Here is a 19,610-nt window from a genome sequence, read left to right on the forward strand (position 1 = left end):
CCGTAAAGGCAACTCTGTGGGTCCTGAATTTTAATAGGATACCAGTTAGATCCTGCATTAGATTTGGACCTGTATGCAGACAGTCATTTAAACTCAATGCTTCTGATGACACTCTGGCAGATGCGTCATAGACTATTCTCATCTTAGTTGTCGCGCTATCCGTTTTAAAAACAGGAAAGTGCGGGATGTAATGTAAAATGCCTTCGTGAAGATTGAGGTTCCTCACTTTCTCTATGAAACCGAGATTGACTTGTTCAAGGAGTTGTTTGTTGTATTACTCAATAAGTCCTGGGTCTTTCTTGTTGAGGCTGTTTAGTAGACTGTTTAACCGTCTTTTGCTTAAAATGAAGTTTGTTGGTAGATCTTGTTTGTTTTGTTTCCATGGGAGTCTTACGTTGTATCTACCGGTCGCTTCGTTAAATCGGATGGTTTTCTGAAAGTCTGTTATGATATCGTCGTTTTTGTCGCTTTCTTCTGGTATCTTGCTGATTTCCCAGAACTTGGTTAATAGGTTATCGAGTTTTGACTCTTGTACTGACGTTATTTCGATCCTTTGGCACAGTGTGTTTAAGAACGGTTTCCTGTAAGGACCGACTAAGCGTATACAAAATAGAAAAAACCGATTTCCCCAAACTTTGCCAGAATAAAGGGCTTGGTGAACTACCTCTAAGAATATCAGTTCCATTTTGTTTAGAGCTTTATTTATTTGGGGGGAATTTTTTTAAGATTTTACCCATGGAGGCGGGCTAAAATCACGCCGAAGTAGGCACTTTTGTAGAAGCTCCCTTTTATACAAGGAGCCTTTTCTAGAAAAGATTAACCCAACAGAAGGAACAATTTTATTTTCTTAGATGACTAGTGGCGTTAAAGTTAAATAAAACGTAAACATGAATTTTTGACCAATTTTTTAAGTTGCGCCTTTTTACCGGTGATTATAACAACCTAATTTTTGCTAAATTCAAGGACAAAAAAAGCATTTTGGTACATCGCTTTGCTCTACGAAACTACACTCCGGGAAAACATAATCATTTCAACTAAACATTGATCGAATAAAAAATTGGGGTAAATTAAACAGCGAGTTCTCAGAGCGTTTTCAAAACATGTCACTTCAGCAATTAAGAGCGACCTTTGACCTTTTATATCGAGGGGAAATATAAACGAGAGCTCATAAACCTTGACTTTCCTTCGCCGGAAGATGCTTATTTTTACTCTACTGGCACATTTTGAGTAAAAGAAAACTACACATTTGAATTTGAAGTTATGTACTAGCTATGAAAGATAATTTGAAAAGTAAAATTAGCAATTCAATTCGACTTTGCGTAGGCGGTTCTGATTTGTTTACTACGAAATTGCGATTTTAAAGCCTGTTTACAATAAAAATACGGCTTCAACTACAAGGTAAACCTCATTCTACTGAATGATTAATAAATCCTTCTTACCTTAGAGATCTTTTCCTGCCTAAAAAACACGGTCCGTGTTCATTGCAAAAGTGTATTGACCGAGATCGCGGAACGCCTCAAGCCAAAGAACAAGTTAACGAAACCACAGGAAGGCCAGGAGTACATTTCGTACTGAGATGTGTACTTACATATTTCGGTATTACTATGACACGTCAATTCAAAACGCCTTTTTTTCTTTTCGTACACTAAGATGTAATATCTTAATTACTTAAAGTTCACGTAAATTGATAAGAGCGCCGTGTCCCGAAAGCTAACTTCTTTTGTTCGTTGCACGTTGTACTTGCTGAGTGTACAGTGGATTTTTTCGTGGTTGGCTACGACCACCGGAGTCAGTGGTGCTTATATATGGCTGTGTGTGAATATGGGTAGATTGTAGGGGGAACATGTGGTTCAAGTGTGAACAATTTAGCCAATGTGAAAAGCTTAATCCTTGCAAAGTGTACCAAATCCACGCAAGGGCATCTGCGTTATTGCAACACTCGAGACGCTATGTAAGACTGAAGCAAAGTTGTTTTCGGCACGGGCAGGTATGTTTTAGTGGTGTGTACTGTGTATATGAATGCCCAACATAAATTAATTTAAAAATATTTACTCTCAAAACAAAGAGAGTTTTTTTTCTTTTCTTTTCCTTCTTTTTTTAACGTTGAAAGTTACAATTAACCTCTAACTCAGCTAACGTCGTTAAATTTGTATATGATTTGCGTTTTTTATATCAAGAATCGTCATGGATCAGTAAGTTTTCGTTTATCTTTAAAACTTGAACATCTTCTAAGGAGTAATTTTTAAACAAAAACCCTTCTGTAGCGAACTTAACAGAGGTCAAAGGCCGTAAACGTTAGTAAACATTGCGATGTTTTCGATGCGTTTACGAAACGCTTAAAATAATTAAATTTAATTTAAACTTGTTTAAAAGTCACGAAACAACTAAGCTACAGGAAACGGAAAGGCAAAAAGCTTTCTTGTTGCTTTTTTTTATAAATATACAAAGCGAAAAGTTTCCCTGATCATATAATCAATACTTAAGTCCGTGAAGAAGGATTTTTTGCCTAAAACCACAAAAGATGTACGGATGAGCATGATAGCCTTGTTTGTTTCACAAGAAGAGAACGTGACTTATTAGATTTGCGGGCCTTCAAGGAACTGAATGTATGTGACAAGAGAAATTGAATTTATTAATTCATTCAGGTCGGGGGCGGAGGCGGGGGGGGGGGGGGGGGAACAAATGTGGGCGGTGGTGAATAAAACATTAATGCATTCTATTTTCTATATGTTAAAATTTCCAAGGTAAAAAGCAAGGTAAAGTACCTGTAGTAATTGACTGTTTTACCTTCAAAGGCATTTTTGAGAAAAGCGAAAGTCACCTTGAGCTCACTATTTGACCGAGACATCGGGACACATTTGGTATCAGATGGCGTTCAAATAAGAGGATCTGTGCCGCTCCCATTGGATGGGCATGGCATGGGACGTCAGTGTCAGGAGAGAAGGGAATATCATCTATACATGCTAACGGCTTTTTTGGGGGCGTCTACAGACAGATTCCACCCAAGGTTGTAGCACCTCATATTACTACTCACCCGAGACAGTCGCCGTATCCCTATCTATAGTTTTGGTTGAAGTTTATTGTTTTATTATAATTATTACTTGTTTGTGATGCGAGGAATTTATTTCTATTTCTGTACCTTTTTTCACTTAAGACTTCATTGGATTGACAGCAAGTGGTAAGATCACAAGAAAGAAAAAATGGGTACAGCCACAATGTGGAATTAGCCTATATCATTCCCATTTTTATCGCAGTTTCCTAAATGTCACGGAGATCTGACAAGTCGCAACGTTTGTCATATAAAAGTAGTTCATTATTAATGGACAGTACAGTGCAAAACGAATCACTGTTAAATAAATGAAAAGAGCTGTGCGGTCCCGGTATTGTACAATTTTATACAGTGGGATTCCTGTGGCTTTATTTGGTTAATCGTTTAGCGATCAGGCGGCTTAATACTTGTTTTGCAATGAATGCAGGCTATGTCTTTTTTTTAGTCAAGAAAAGATCTCTAAGGTAAGAAGGATTTATTAATCATTCAGTAGAATGGGGTTTACCTTGTAGTGGATGCCGTATATGTGTCGTAAACAGACTTTAAAATCGCAATTTCGTGGTAAATAAATCGGAACCGCCTACGCAAAGTCGAATTGAATTGCTAATTTTGCTGTTCAAATTATCTTTCATAGCTAGTACATAACTTCAAATTCAAATGTGTAGTTTTCCTTTACTCAAAATGTACCAGCAGAGTAAAAATAAGCGTCTTTCGGCGAAGGAAAGTCAAGGTTTATGAGCTCTCGTTTATATTTCCCCTCGCTATAAAAGGTCAAAGGTCGCTCTTAATTGCTGAAGTGACATGTTTTGAAAACGCTCTGAGAACTCGCTGTTTAATTTACCCCAATTTTTTATTCGATCAATGTTTAGTTGAAATGATTATGTTTTCCCGGAGTGTAGTTTCGTAGGGCAAAGCGATGTACCAAAATGCTTTTTTTGTCCTTGAATTTAGCCAAAATTAGGTTGTTATGATCACCGGTAAAAAGGCGCAACTTAAAAAAATTGGTCAAAAATTCATGTTTACGTTTTATTTAACTTTAACGCCACCAGTCATCTAAGAAAATAAAATTGTTCCTTCTGTTGGGTTAATCTTTTCTAGAAAAGGCTCCTTGTATAAAGGGGAGCTTCTACAAAAGTGCCTACTTCGGCATGATTTTAGCCCGCCTCCATGGGTAAATTAAAAAAAAATTCCCCCAAAATAAATAAAGCTCTAAACAAAACGAAACTTACATTTTTAGAAGTAGTTCACTAAGCCCTTTATTCTGGCAGAGTTTGGGGAAATCGGTTTTTTCTATTTTGTATACGCTTAGTCGGTCCTTACAGCAAACCGTTCTTAAGTCGTTCCCGTGGTTGCTCTCGTTTTGAACGGGTCCGGACAGGAGCCATCCGAATTCGCTTTCTATAGCAATCAAGGCTTCGTTTTCAGTTTTGATGATTTTTCCTGTAATCAGCTGACCGTAATAGTCGTTTCCAATGATAATATCAACGTCAAGATTTTCTGGTGATTGCAGTCGATCTGCAAGTTTGAGTCCTTTCAATGCAGGAGGTATCTTAAGTTTTTCCATGACTGATAGCGGTGGGCAAATAATTGGAGTTACTAGTGCTTTTATTGTGATATTCTCTGTTTCTGTCGATATCGAGAATGAGACAATATCATATGTTTTCCTGGTACTTTGAAATGAGCCGAAAGTAGCACGCCCATGCACTTATGCTTGCGATGTACTTCTAAGTTATAAAAATAAAACAACACAGCTGTCCGACCATCGCGTGATACTTCGTAGTTACAATAGTTGTAACATTGGTGCCGAGACCAGGATGACAGAGGATATAACCAAAATGATATCGATCCGAGGAGCCTACAAAGGACACTGTACGCAAGACTTTAAAAAAGCAGAACAACTCCTAGCTGCAAAGGATTCAGATCCTGCTGAATTAGACGCACTTGTGGACAGACTCACACGAAGAGCTGGGGAAATAGCGCACATGGATGCTAAAATTGTAATGGCTTTGGAGACAGAGCCAGAAATACTAAAAGACACAGAATCAGCCCTATTGTTTCAGGACAATATATCGGACTGGCAATTCCGAATCAAACGATTTCTCAAGAGTAAACAAGAAACGCCGGTGAGTCAGTTCCATAACAGTAGTTTCAAGCAAACACCAACGCCTCGAATGCACATTAATCTACCCAAGATAAACATCAAATCCTTTGGAGGAGATCCACTTGAATGGCTCACATTCTGGGATAGCTTTAGTGCAGCTATCGATAAAAACCTTGAACTAAGTGATGTTGAAAAAATGAATTATCTTAATGGAATGCTTAAAGGAGAAGCAGCGCGCGCTATCTCCGGGCTTCCATTGACTGAAGACAATTATAGAAAAGCAACTGAGCTATTAAAAGAGCGCTTTGGCAAAACCCAAAATTTAACCAACGCTTACATGGAATCATTATCCAAGATCCGAGCGCCATCAAGTGACATTGAAAATTTAAGGGAATTTCACGATACATGCGAAGCCAATATTCGTGGCTTAGAAACACTTGGCGTAATGACAAAATCATATGGTAGTTTGCTAATTCCCTGGAAATCCTGGAAAAACACGTGTACAGCACAACTTACGGTTGTATTTTTTTTAAGCATGTTTACAAATATTAATGCAACATGGCCTTGGAGCACCCACGACAGCTTTGTCTTCAGTAACTCTCACATTGGCCAGAAATTAGGCAGTCAGCCCTAATAGAGGAGAAGATGGTTTGCTGCTGGGAGATAGTGGGTATCCATGTAAACCGTATCTCATGAACCCCTATCCCAACCCAACCACTGCAAAAGAGGAAGCATACAACAAAGCCCACATAGGAACAAGAGTGGCCATCGAGCAAGCCTTTGGCTTGTGAAAGCGCAGTTCTCATTTGCTTCACTCTGAAGTCAGAATGGAACCCGAAAAGACCTGCCAATTGATTGGCGTATGTGCAGTGCTGCATAACATTGCAGCACTGAGAAACGAGCCAATCAATGGTCTTCTTCTGGATGAAGACCAACCAGACGTTGCCCCATATCATGGGCAAGAAAATAGAAAGGCTCTCAGAGAATATATTTGTAATACATTTTTCTATTTTTTTTTTTTTTTTCAACAGACTGATTTGCTATCAAACTTAGTGAAATGTGAACACCTGAAATATTTTGGGAATGTTTAGTGGCATCATGACCTGTGTTCATGGTTTACTGAATTTGACAGTAAGACTGTATATATTGTAAGGTTAATTTTGTGAATGCATGAAAAAGGGATCTATGAGAGTTAAAATTAAAGGGTCTAGGTTATGACAGACCTACAACCATTTTAGGATCATGTCCTTGATTTTCAACAAACAGTAAAAAAAAATCCAGGGGAAAATGGAGCTACATTCTACAAAATGTTGGAAAATGGTTCACAAGATAGGGCTTCCCTTCCCCTCCCACCTTGCGATGTTGGTATGGAAAATCAAAATGAAATCTCATGTAGATTGTTCTTACCATATTTTGGTGGTGTTTCAACTACTGTGGTCAATTATTACTTTTTCAGTAGCTTTCTAACATGAATCTTATGGGCACAACTGAAGAAATAAGGTAAAAATTCATTAAGGTCTGATTTGCGGGGGGAGTGGTGGAATTGTCCTTATTCCTTACATTTGGCCTACAATTTATTTAACAAAGACAGTTACAGATGTCCTTCAAGTGAGCCAGCATTAAACTATTAATCTCAAGAATACAAAGATTGTCCACTTCCATTTTTAGAGGGATGGGGTTCCTTGCTTTCCCTTTGAAAAAGTTACCATTTACAACACCTATTGACATAGCAAGACTTGTAAAATTAACTTGAAAGTTTTAGTTTCAATTGAAGTTTATTATATGTTTCATTTGTTGTTTCATTGATAACTTTCAAGACTTAATAGTCATTAACTCTGTACAGTTGAAAACCAGTTAACTTAAAGGCAATCTCCACTCCGATAACAAATTGACTGTTAATTGTAAGAAATAGAGTCTGAATTCCAAATTTTAGTTTAAAGAGTAGAAGTGACATTCAAGTGTGTTAAAAATTAGATATGATTATCACCTATTTTCTATTATAAAATGGCTGGTCGCGGTCATTTTGAAATTCATGACGTCATATGGTTGCCACTATTGTCAGTGAACAGAAGGTTTTTTTTGTGAAACAATAATTGAGCAAGCGTATTACGTCATGGAATCCAATATGGCGGTGCCCAGAAAATTTAAAATAGAAAAAGGCGATAATCAAATTTTGTTTTGTCACAAAACAGAACTTGGTTATAAATTGTCTAGCATAGATATATTATTTCTATGTTATTCAACAAATTAACCAACAATTTGAAATTAAATTATTTGAAGAGTGGAGGTTTCCTATACAATGTGGCTGCGGCCAAATTTGCCCCACAAACATCAATAAAAACTTAAACAATGAAATTTTAAAACCACAATAATGTAATTAACATAATAGTTATTGCAAGATTAAACTAAAAGAAATTATATCCTCAATCAAGCATGCCTTGTGCTGCTTATAATAATTTGATTCCAAACAGCATTTCGAGCTAGCTGTTATGTTGCAAGTCTTTCAACTTCGATTTGTGACTTTCTAAAAACCATTCAACTCTATCAGTCTCTCCTCATTTATTGCAACTGCTGGTATCACTGTCCAATTTTACATTTCAGTTTAATATTGGTCTCTCCTTATTTCGTTTGAACCATTACTGATTCAGCTGGAAGGTGCTCATGGCCGAGGTCAAAACTTAAGGAAGGTGCCTACTTTTGTCGCTGCACATACGTTCTGTGCATCTCAAGATACTCAGGTTTCGTATGGGTGGGTATTCTTATGAAGTTTAAAACTAAGCGGAGGAGGCAGAACTTAGCAAGTGCTCTTGGTACCCAAAAAAGAAAATTTGGGTAACCATGCATTTTTAAGAGATAAAAAAAGCTTCAATTTGGAAAAAAAAAAGAGCCATACACTGCTTTGTATTTTACTTTTTGTTATTATCATTATTATTATTATTATTATTATTATTATTATTATTATTATTATTATTATTATTATTATTATTATTATTATTATTATTGCTTATTAACAACTCTGGAAAATGCGTGGTTGCCCCTAATTTTCTTTTTGGATTCTAATAGCCCTTGCTTAAATTTGCTTTTCCTGCATAGTCATAAACCGTGTATAATACTTTTGTATTAGTAGGCACCGTCCTTAAGTACATTAATATTTTTTGGGTAAAATTAATTTCAAAGGAATGGATCCATTCAAAAGGCACAATTGAATGCACTGTAAATCCTATAATTTTACAAAAAAATGCAATCTTACAGATGCAAAAGTAATCTTACAAACTGTCACATTTGAGCAATTTTACACTGATTCATCCTCTAATTTGCCTCTGGAATGTGGTTCTGCTTCCTATGTTCTGAACATTCAACAACATCATTTTTAAGAGCGGCAGCCTGTAAGGATCAAAAACTGCATTTCAGTGACCACTTTGTCAAATTACCTCAAATACCCTTGAATTAAAGTGCACCTAGCCCCATTTTTGTTTTCGTTTAAATAAAACTTTGCACCTGTTTGAGCCTTTTTGCACCTTTTTTCAACCAAATCTTGACTTTTTATGGGCTGCAAAAGTTACGAAATCTAGCCATCATCTGTCCTATGACCGAGCTATTAAGGGGCATCGGTCTATTCCTTACTTGACGTCACAAATTGATGAAAAATAAAGGAAAAATAAAAACTCAAAACGCTGTTGTATCTAAGAATAGTGCTAGCATACAACCAGTAGTAATTTCAGACTAGGTTTTATCAAAGTTGAAGCAGGGTTTTTTTTTTTTTTTCAGTTTTGTAAGTGTTTTCAAAGCTAGAGTATGTACCAATACCGAGTGCAGCCTCCAAGCATTTTAGTCCCACAGTCCCGCAGAATGTCCACGACATAGTACGACGAACAAGCAGAAGCCTGTAATAGAATATATTTTCCGTTTCATACAAATCTATTGTTTTAAAAGATGGAATGAACTAGCTAAAGGTTGTACTGATCTTCGTCAGTAAGCAGTACTTTTTTTTTCAAATCTGTCCTCTCCCCACCCCCCCCCCCCCCCTTCCACCACCTACCGCCAACGCTCCTAACAACCAAGCCCGCGCGCGCAATCGAATTTGCGAACAAATATAATTATTATCTGGATTTTGGGAAAAGAAAAAGAACTTAACTAATGTTGCCTGTTGAGTATGTACATGTGCTGCAATCTAGCTTTTTCGCCATTCTAACCCTCTAATGTCTTTGACATTGCATTGAATGGCGAAACAGCGGCTGCCTGTAATGCAAGATTGACTGTAAGTGCCTACAGTTTTTATAATTCTAGTAGCGATCAGATGTAATATTTTCGTACACTGTAAACCAAGCAATACTTCACAAATGACTTAGCCGTCAGTGTAGATCGATGCAGTATTGACGAAATGTGCCGAAAGTTGATCAAATATTAATATCTGACTACTGAATATGTTGAGAGTTTGCGCCGTTTACATCGGACGCTAGAAACAGATCTCCAACGTATGCGACGAGCGACCAGAGGAATCGTGCTATAATAGCCTTTGGACCTGTCTTTTACAGCATTTTATAAGGTTAGAACATTACAAAATGTTTTCTATGTGCTTATTTTAACCTAATATAGGTTTTAAAAGACATGTGCACAGCCTAAAATTTATATCTAACACACGTTTCCAAAGTTTATCGCAAATGGCCAAATATTTGTAGATTATTTACGGACTTTGTAAGGCTCTCGCGTCGGTCTTTAATCATTTGTCCAAAGAGATTTTTATAGGAATCTATAGACCATCCTTCTAACATTCCGCCACCAGAAGATTAATCGGACAAGTATAAACTGCAGTGAATTGTATGCTTTCGAGATTAAATTATTTGGTATACATAAAACAAAACAATTTTTCCCAAAATCATTTGGACAGATATTTAGAGATTGTGAAAAAAAATATTTGAGTGTTTTAAGGGCGGTACAACGATCATTTTTTGCACCAGAGGCTTTCAAAACCCGTATAATAATTTAGCGCCTCAAATTTCGATTTTAACGAATTTTCATGGATTTGCATTTTCTTCTAATTAAAACGATATTTTACCGAGAAAACTACACACTGATTTTAGCTATATACTAGCCTACGTAACATTAATATATGAAAGAAATCGAATTTTCCACCCTTGTTGCGATATGTTTCATTTTTACGGACAGCCGCTCTAAAGCGCCGGTTTGATCAAATTTTCAAATCGACTTGAATCTACTTTGCTTCTTGCTCGCCACATACAAGTAATGCAATTTTTACAAAGCTGGGTGTTTGAGTAAAAAGTGTTTGCATGTCAGGGTATTTTAGTAATTTTGATTTATAGCAACAGCGGATAGAGTCCCCTATAAAAACATTTTCACGGTAAAGTTCATGTAATGTATTTAGCACATAAATGTCCGTTGTAATGAATACATTTCAACAATATTAATAAAAAGAACTTTAACGTAAGAGTAAAAATATCGAACTCGTGAATGTCACCTTGAATGAGTTCTGAAGGAGCAATAATATAGCCTAAAATAGCGTGCATAAAGGTTGCATTTACTTTTTTTAAGATCTTGATGATAATGAATTAATACATATTTGGAATTTTCGTTATATTTTATGATGGCTAACGCCTGATATGACTTACATAAAAGCGACAACTTGATAAATCAAGTCGTGTATCTTTGGAGATATAATGCCACTAAGTAATAATGTTTGGACAAAGGATAAATATATATTTAAAAGTTTCAGTAAATCAATCAATCAATCAATCAATCCGTCAATCAACAAAAGTCTGTATTTAAACATAAGGTAAACATAATATATTATGTTACAGCCTGATTATACATGCATAAACAATTTATAAACAAGGATAAAATTTGAAATTGAAAGTTAAATTCAAATGTTATATAATAAAAGTACAAGCTATAACAAATTGTACCTAATAATCAACCGGTTCGTAAACACACTGATAAAATGAATTATGCGAATTCTAGATCTAATCGCATAGTTTAATATAAGATCATAAAAAGTCGTTTATTATTGCGCTTGGACTCTATACAAAGGATATGCGTTTGAAGAAAACACTTTTCTTGAAAATACAGTTTAATATCTTCATGGCAGCCAAAGCATTTTTTTTTTTTGTTATTTAGTTAGCTATTTTGCAGTAGATATCTTTCCCCTTGTTCTCTTAAATAATTCTGCGTGTGGCATAAAGCGCTGGTCTGATGAAAATCTTCAAAGCGACTGGAATTTATTTTGCTTCTTGTTCGCCAAATACAATTTGACTGATAAATGTTTCACAAATTAGCATGTTTGAGTAAAAAATAATGTTTCAAGTAAGTATTTAATTAAGTAAGTAGCACCTTTTCCTCGTTTTTTTTGAAACCCTGAGTGCTAGTCCGGTGGAGCGACTGAGCACTATTTGGCCTCTTACTTGCTAGGATAAAATCGAGTAAAGATAAAGATTTTCTAAAACTTTAGAGGCACATTTAAAATAACACATATTAGTAGGTGTTTCATGATCAAGCCTTTTATATCCCGTAAAAGAAGATCGTAAAAAAAAAAGTCCTTAAACGACGCTCAGCTTTTGATAACTTTCCGATGAACAGATTGGTAGAGGTTTGCATTTCCCTGAACTTCAGTTTTTCAAACATTTCAAGAAAGAGGTTGAAAATTAGAGTAAATAATTAGTGCTCGTGAATGTCATATTGAGCGAGTTCTGAACTGGGAATAATATAACCTAAAGTAGCTTGCATAAACATTGCACATGCTAAATGAAAAGAAATCGGTTCTCAGTTATTTTGTTTTAAGAGGTTGACTTTAAGGAACAAATCCTTAGCCGGTTACAGTTTCGTTCGACTTAGTTCTTTGTTCGCCTGATATGACTTTCATTAAAGCAACAAATTGAATATAGTGATTACATGAACGAAAGTTGAGAAGCCAAAACAATCTCTTTTTTCCAGGTATCTATTCTGAATTAGATATCTTTTTTAATAGATTTTTATTTCAAACACAAACAATACTTAAAATAGTCCAAAAACGTACAATACCGACAACAGCTTTACAATCCCATATGTTACTATAATCATCCTCTTTGATAAACATTACAATCTAAGAAGAAGAGGGGCGTTCATTATATATATTAAATAATCTTTTTAATTTTATACTTACATTTTATTTTTGTGCATAATTCTAGCGGCTTCAACATGCAAACGCTCGATATTTGCGAACACGGAAAATTAACAGTTGCCCCAGACGGCAATGCAATGAGAAATGATGATTTTATGATAACTTTCCTCCAGAATGTTCGGTCAGGTAACTAGCTACATCTTCTTTAAAACACGAATCTGGCTGCTGAATGACTTATGTTCCTTGTCCACATTCTCTCTCCACACAAGTACTATAATTGTTTTTCTTGGTCTGAGTGCAACCGTACCCTCTATTTTGGCACAAACAATACATTTAAATGTCTTAATTCCAATTACAAGAACTGTAGTTTGTTTACAAAGGACAAAGAGCATCAATATTGGCCTTGATAGTACCGCCGAAAACAATTTTTATATTTGGCCAGTTTACTCTAGTAAAACTACGTTTTGGAGGAATGGGACAGCATTGAGTGATAAAATGCCACAATTTGTGTTGAAAATGTTTGTACCAGCGAAGGGAGTTGGAAAAGATCGTCGATTTATTGTTTTGCTTGTGCAAAGCAAGATAAATATCATTAAATCAAGAAAAGGGTGTAGATGGATTTTATGGACACTTTTATCCAGAAAGAAAATTATAATCTATTGTGAACAAAGGCAAGATATTGTAGAAAATCCACAAATTTCTGGAAGAGTAATGTTCAGTTGATTTAAACAGCATTTATGAATTACTAAGGTATTTGAAAAACATTTCTAATGTCTCCTTAGCAGTTCTGTGGCTTCATGAATTATTTATTTAATGAAGATCAATGTAAAGTTTTAACTTGATGTCCTTCTACAAACGCAATTTCAGCTGACCTACAGATGAATTTTAATTTTATTTTATTAAATAAAACCTGTTATCTAATTATTCAAAGAAGTGGCGTCGAAGAGGATTGCCTCTCAAATAGACTGGGCCCGAGACGTTCTTAGCCAGCAGGGAGTGATTCCTTTGGAAACTTTGATTACCAAAACTTTCAACGGCAAATGTTTGCTTCGTCGATCACTAACCATTCATTTGAGAAGGCAGCAGATACATTTGACAGATTTTCCCAGCCAGTTAATTAAAGCTTGTTCCCTTCTATCATTGTGACTGCCATGGAAGAGACTTTTGTTTTTGTTTTCTTTTAATTCCAGAATAATTAAAATAATGCTACGTGTCAGTGTTACCTTGAACTCATACTGGGCGGCACCTTGAAGACATTTGTCAATCTTCGAAATGGCTAACCGTATTATATTTACTCTGTTGATAACCAATCGTGGACTTATGTCAATAGCAGGGTTACATGTCAGTTTGTTCCTTTCAAGCAATTGCAAAATAGTATGAGGCAATCAGTAGCCAATGGAAAAGTTACATGCAGGCAATTTCTCCACTCTTGTTTCTTTATACCTTTGTCATCACTGAAGAAAGACACACAGTATACAGTGACAAGCTCGGATAATCAGCTTTGTACCAGGTAGGTTGTGAAGTCAAACTTATGAACTGAAGCAATGGCAACGACGATTGACCGTATTTTATCTTTCGCAGGTTTGATCTGTTTACAGATAAACGGCTTTATCGTTACTTTTCAGTTGGGTAAGTAAAAACCAATCTTCTTGCTTATTGCTTATTTAATCTTCTTGCTTATTTTGGTGTTTCATCTTGTAATCCCCTATATTATGTAGGTAATCGTTTTGATTCTATTAACCACTCTCGCTTTAGATGTGACAATAGTACGCTAAATCACGACTTCTTTATTAGAAATGGCGTTGTTTCCCCGGCTTGTCCTTACTGCAACGCACCTTTGGAAGATGTTAAGCAATAGAAGAATGATGTATTATTCTAGAAAGTGACACAAGTATACTCGGAAAAAAGAAATCCGGGAGCTCCTATCAGGAGTCGAACCTAAGACCTTCCGATTGCTAGTTCGGATTCTCTACCACTGAGCTATAGGAGACACGTGGGAGCTAAGGCCATTAAACTATCTTCATGGGACAAATATCCTGCATACTGCTAGGATTTGAATGTCGAACGTGTGGTATATGAAATAAATGTGATGGAATATTTTCAGCGTGGTGAATACCATCACACATATGTTAAATATTTAGTTTAGGGTACTTTTGAGCAAAAAAACGCTGGACGAAGAATTAAACAAGTCGCAAATCTCTGAGTGAACGAGATCACGCTGCTTTTTGCTTCAATATATAACTGCTGCGATTTTATAGTAATTTTATTTCTTAAATTAGTTTAACCCAGGCAATTGAAAGAGATTAAATATATAAAGATAGTAGCTGAAGTAACGCTTCTAACAAACATGGTATGAACAAAGTTTGTGATGATTTTCTTAATTTAATTAAAAAATAATGACCAATCTCGTTCTCTTAATTTTGTTAGAAAACCATGACTATCCAGAAAGCGGTGTTATTTCTTCTGGCGTTTCCACTGGTGATGGAGGCAGCAACAACACCAGCAGGAAGTACACGTAGGTGGCCCTTTTTCATTTAAATGTAATTATGATCTTAAGTATCTTAACATAAATATACCAATTGATTTCTATAAAGATACACTGTTAACCAAGCAGACATTGAATCAACGTACCCCTCAAACTAAAGAACAAATATTAGAGGAAATCATCTGGAATAACAGGTTTATTTAAATAGAAGGCCTGTCTATATATTACAGAGAATGGCACAACGCTGCGATTACTAGAATTTAAGATATCTTGAACAAAAACAAATTCCTTGCTCCTGACATGTTTAGGAACAAGTTTGTTTTTTTTTTTTTTGTAAATCTTTCAACCTTTTGAAATATCTCGCATTGTGCAATCCGCGATTCCCCGAGATTAGATTCGATTGTTGAAAGACACCCGTGAAACCCCGGCTCCGGTCCCAGACACTGACAACACGATATCAATAAACAAACGTTCTTGCAAAATAGCGACCCAGAGTTTTATCACCAAAAAGTTTCAACCTCCGACTGCTGAAAGAAGAATGAGGCTAGCAAACTTAGATGACATAGAAATTCAAATAAGCTTCAATATTCTATTTAATGTCACTAAAGATATTAAACTTGCCATCCTTCAATACAAAGTCTTGCACCATATTCTGCCAACTAACGCAACCTTATTTAGATATAAAATTAAAGAGAAAGACAAATGCTATCCTTGTGAACAAAAACAAACACTAGCCCACTTATTTGTATCTTGTCCATTTGTGGAAATGTTTGGACAGAATTTGCAAATTGAGGAATACAAAAAATGATGATTCCATCGAGCTCAACGAAGAAAATATTATCTATGGATTCACTACCAATATCGAGCTACAAGTTGGTCCGAACCTCAGCTTAATAATTGAAAAATATTACATTTACCTTGCCTCAAGAGAAAAAGACCCTTGTTTCTTTGATACCTTCCTTGGTGTTCTAATAAATTATGCTCACCTCTGAGTTGTTTCTTGGTAGCAGAAGCTTTGTACTCCTTAACGCGTTGTTGGAGGATATGAATCATGATCAACGTCATCATCATCATCATCATCATCATCATCATCAATATCATCATCATCATCATCATCATCATCATCATCATCATCATTATCATCATCACCATCATCATCACCATTATAATAATCAGCAACATAACCATCATAACCTTCGACATTTTCATTATGATAGTGACCCCTTCTGACCTATCTAATGCCTAAAAGAAATAGCGATTTTGGCTTAAGGGAAATGATTTAGTTTTTATCGATCGCATTTTCTTATCTATTATTTCTTATTGTTCTTTGTCAGGTCTCTGTCCAAATGGCTGGGAAGACTTTGGACGGTCTTGCTATTACATTGATATCGGTGGTGATAGAACAAAGATTTGGGATGAATCTCGAGAGAGATGCCAGCAGGAATTGGAATCTGACCTTGCTGTAATCGAAACCGAGGAGGAAAATAATTTTATTTGGCACTTGATTGAATATAGCTTTGTACTTCCGACGAGGGCCGCGTGGATTGGACTCCAGCGAAACAATATCACTGGTGTGTTCGAATGGATTGATGGCACTCCATTTCTATATGACAACTGGAAAAGCGGGGAACCAAATAACGTCAAAGGCAACGAGAATTGCGTCTTCATGAAAAGAGGAGGAGAGTGGAATGATGATCCATGCGACCTCAATGGTTATTCATTTTGGGAGGACAAAAATCTCCTTACTCTTTGCGAGAAGCCTCTTTGAGGTGGCAAGCTCGCTCGTTAGCAAGACTCGCATATAAGTTTTAAATTAAAGTTAGATTAAAATTGACTATCTTAAAGTAAACTGGCTGCTTTTTCTTATGTATCAACTGATCAATTTCAGATACATGTAATTGTAAGAGCGTGCCATTGAGTGACACAATACACAGTCAAAAAAAAATTGTCAGTTAAGGGTGAATGCTGAGTCAAAAATAAAAGTGATGTTAAAAACATATGTTTCTAGAAAATGATGTTCTTTTCAAGTGATAACTCCACGCCGGTCTTGGTAGTGTTCAACCAAAAGGATCATAAGATGTGCTTGTCTCTGCTCTCTGTTTGCTACTTAAGAATTATCCCCGTAGTTCCTTGTGTGTATAAGGCATTTTTTTTTTTTACTTGAATATATTGTTAGAACTTCAATGTGATTGACGACATTTTCCAATAAAAAAATGATTCAAAGCTTTAGTTTCATGAAAAGGCGCAGGTAACAGAAAATTGCCCAGTGCAGTTTGAATAATTTTTGACTAAAATTTCGGAGAAACTTCAAGCCTAAAACACTTTCTGTGTTATCTCGGAGTCCAATAAAGGCCAGGTGGTGGCCTAAAAACCATCTCGACAAGCGAAACAGAAATTTCGTAAAGTTAGAGATTTGATTCGGACAAGACTTGAGCACTATCTCTTTCGATTGTGGTAAACATAAAGGTTTAAGCAACAAGCGATTAAGGTACTTATAGCGAAGCTCCACTGCGCACCGCGCGCTAGCGGAGCCCCATAGCTAAGAGATTTTGGTAGACCCATCAGTGCGAGAAATTTTGGGTTGGTTATGACGTCACTCCCGTCCGACCGACCGCCCTACCGCCCGTACGTACGCAGCGGTTATTTCGCCCGATAGTCGATTCGCCCGATGGTAAATCGCCCGAACCGCACGTCGATTAGCGCGATGTTTAAAATAATAAAATGGAAAACGTACATTAGAAAAAATAGCTATAAGACCTACACGATAAAACGAGCAGAGATACAATCAGTAAAAATTGTACAAACAAACTAAAATAGGTCCTTACGTTGAGGTGCCGAGTTTCTCTGAGATGTTAGGGATTTACCTACAAGATGATTGATTATGATTGCCAGACAAATAGCTAGCATGTCGATTTGTAACAAATATTATTTAATTGATTTACCTTTGTTTGCGGGAAATTTTACCCCGAAGTGAAAACTTAGAACTAATTAGAGACCTTTAGATTCTAGTACGAGAACGACTACGACTACGAGATTTGACCTCGAGTTTTTAGCGAAGTACTAAGAACAGATCTATCACAGAAAGTTTCATTTCACTGTTTACGAACGACGAACTTGACGCAGTTGGTTTGAATGATGATAGTTAAGCCCTTTCGTGTTTCCAAAAAGACGAGATCACCTACGTTTCGAGGACTCGTTTTCGCCACTACGAGATTCTTACAAAAACTCGTAGTAAAATGACGACAGCTATCTCGTTTTCCCGCCCAAATGACGCTGGTTCACGCGCGCGCACTCTTTGTCTATTGGAAAAACTAAAGGTCTCTATTATGAAATCCATATGGAATTTGTGAATACGGTGTATTTAATAGTGCGAATCGACGCAAGTTCGCTTTCGGGCGAGTCGACTTTCGGACGAAACAATCGCAATTAGTAGCACAGGAAAACTCAGATTGTGTGAAGCTGCGCCGCGATCGTGCTGCAACCCTTGTTTGTCTAGCGGGAAATAACGGGAAGTTGCTTTTAAGAAATACACAAAGACATTTCAAACACAGCAAAATACAAAATCAACTTATGTAACCGACAGCGGGAGAAAAAGCAAGACGACTAGCGGCGGGAGAAACAAATCGACTTGCACATAATTTTGAAGTGAAACCATCTTACTCCGATCCCGCGCGACGAATCGTTGAATTTTTCCTCTTGAAGTGAAACGTTTCGCTAACTTGATGTTGTAAAGAGAAAGGAAAATCAGGAACTGGAATAAAAGGACTGGTTATTCTCAGAAGAGGCGAGTATACTCATGTGATTTTGTTGACAAAACTTTGCTTGTTAATGTTTGCTGTCTTGCAAGAAGTTGTTGTTTTGCAGCTGTGTAGACAGGCCGTTTAACTGCGTTTTATAATCTAAATACTGCTTACTGCACAGGATTCTTTTGAGCTCCCTTTTTTGGTCCATGTTCATTATTTCCCTTGGAGTTTTATTTTCTAATCTACTCCAAATTTGCTTTCCAACAGCGGGAGAAAGAGTATAAATACGACTCGTGGCCGGCGGGAGAGGTGGCATAAACAGCAACCGAATCTTGAAGTGAACTCATCCGCTCCGGCTTGACGAAACGTTGGATTTTTCCTCTTGAAGTGGAACGTTTCGCTCACTTAACGTTGTAAAACAAACGAAAAAATTAGCAGTGGAATAAAAGGACTGGTTATTCTCAGAAGAGGCGAGTATATCTTATCCATGTGATTTTGTTGACAAATCTTTGCTGGTTTGCAAGATATTAATTTCTTACACTGTTGACAAAATACTTCTAATCTACAGAGAACAAACACAAATACTTAAAAGAATAGGATATAACGGCAAATATTTAGATGTGTGAGTATTCTTGACTAAAAGTCTTTTCAAAGAACGTTAAAAACGAAGTGTGATTTCCTTTTCATCAATACAATAGGCCATTTTATAGTTGTGTGTTTAGTGGCTTGGCCTTGGATTGGAAGTGAGGCTGGGGGTGGCCTTGTTTTGATACAAACCTCACTACTTTTCATATGTAGATCATGCTGTTCTCATGTTAACTAGTTTGCATTTACATATGAAAAACAGTGTGGTTTGTATCAAAACAAGGTCACCCCCAGCCTCGCTTTCAATCCAAGGCCAGGTCACAAAACACATAACTGTAAAATGGCCTATTATATAGCTTACCTAAAATATTTATTGGCTTCTTTATGAAAATTGATCGTTGTTTAGTTTATTTCTAAACTAATTACTATTTAGTATAAATCTACTAGTGTTCTATTACGAATGCCGTTCTATGATTGGCTACGCTACTCGCTATCTATTCTGTGATAGATGGTGAGTAGCGATTTTCAACAAAATG

At 36.4% G+C, this 19,610-nt stretch overlaps 1 long non-coding RNA gene across 1 annotated transcript; it reads left to right on the forward strand.

The window, feature by feature from the left end:
- Positions 1 to 13,601: 13,601 nt before the first annotated feature.
- On the forward strand, positions 13,602 to 14,914 carry LOC146454189 (uncharacterized). The gene is made up of 3 exons (XR_014859317.1): positions 13,602 to 13,771; positions 13,843 to 13,890; positions 14,689 to 14,914. It is a non-coding gene; the product is annotated as an uncharacterized LOC146454189 (long non-coding RNA).
- Positions 14,915 to 19,610: the final 4,696 nt, after the last annotated feature.

The sequence above is a fragment of the Pavona decussata genome, unplaced genomic scaffold (genome assembly GCF_977016875.1).
Source record: "Pavona decussata unplaced genomic scaffold, jaPavDecu1.1 SCAFFOLD_313, whole genome shotgun sequence".
In the NCBI taxonomy this organism is placed as follows: domain Eukaryota; kingdom Metazoa; phylum Cnidaria; class Anthozoa; order Scleractinia; family Agariciidae; genus Pavona; species Pavona decussata.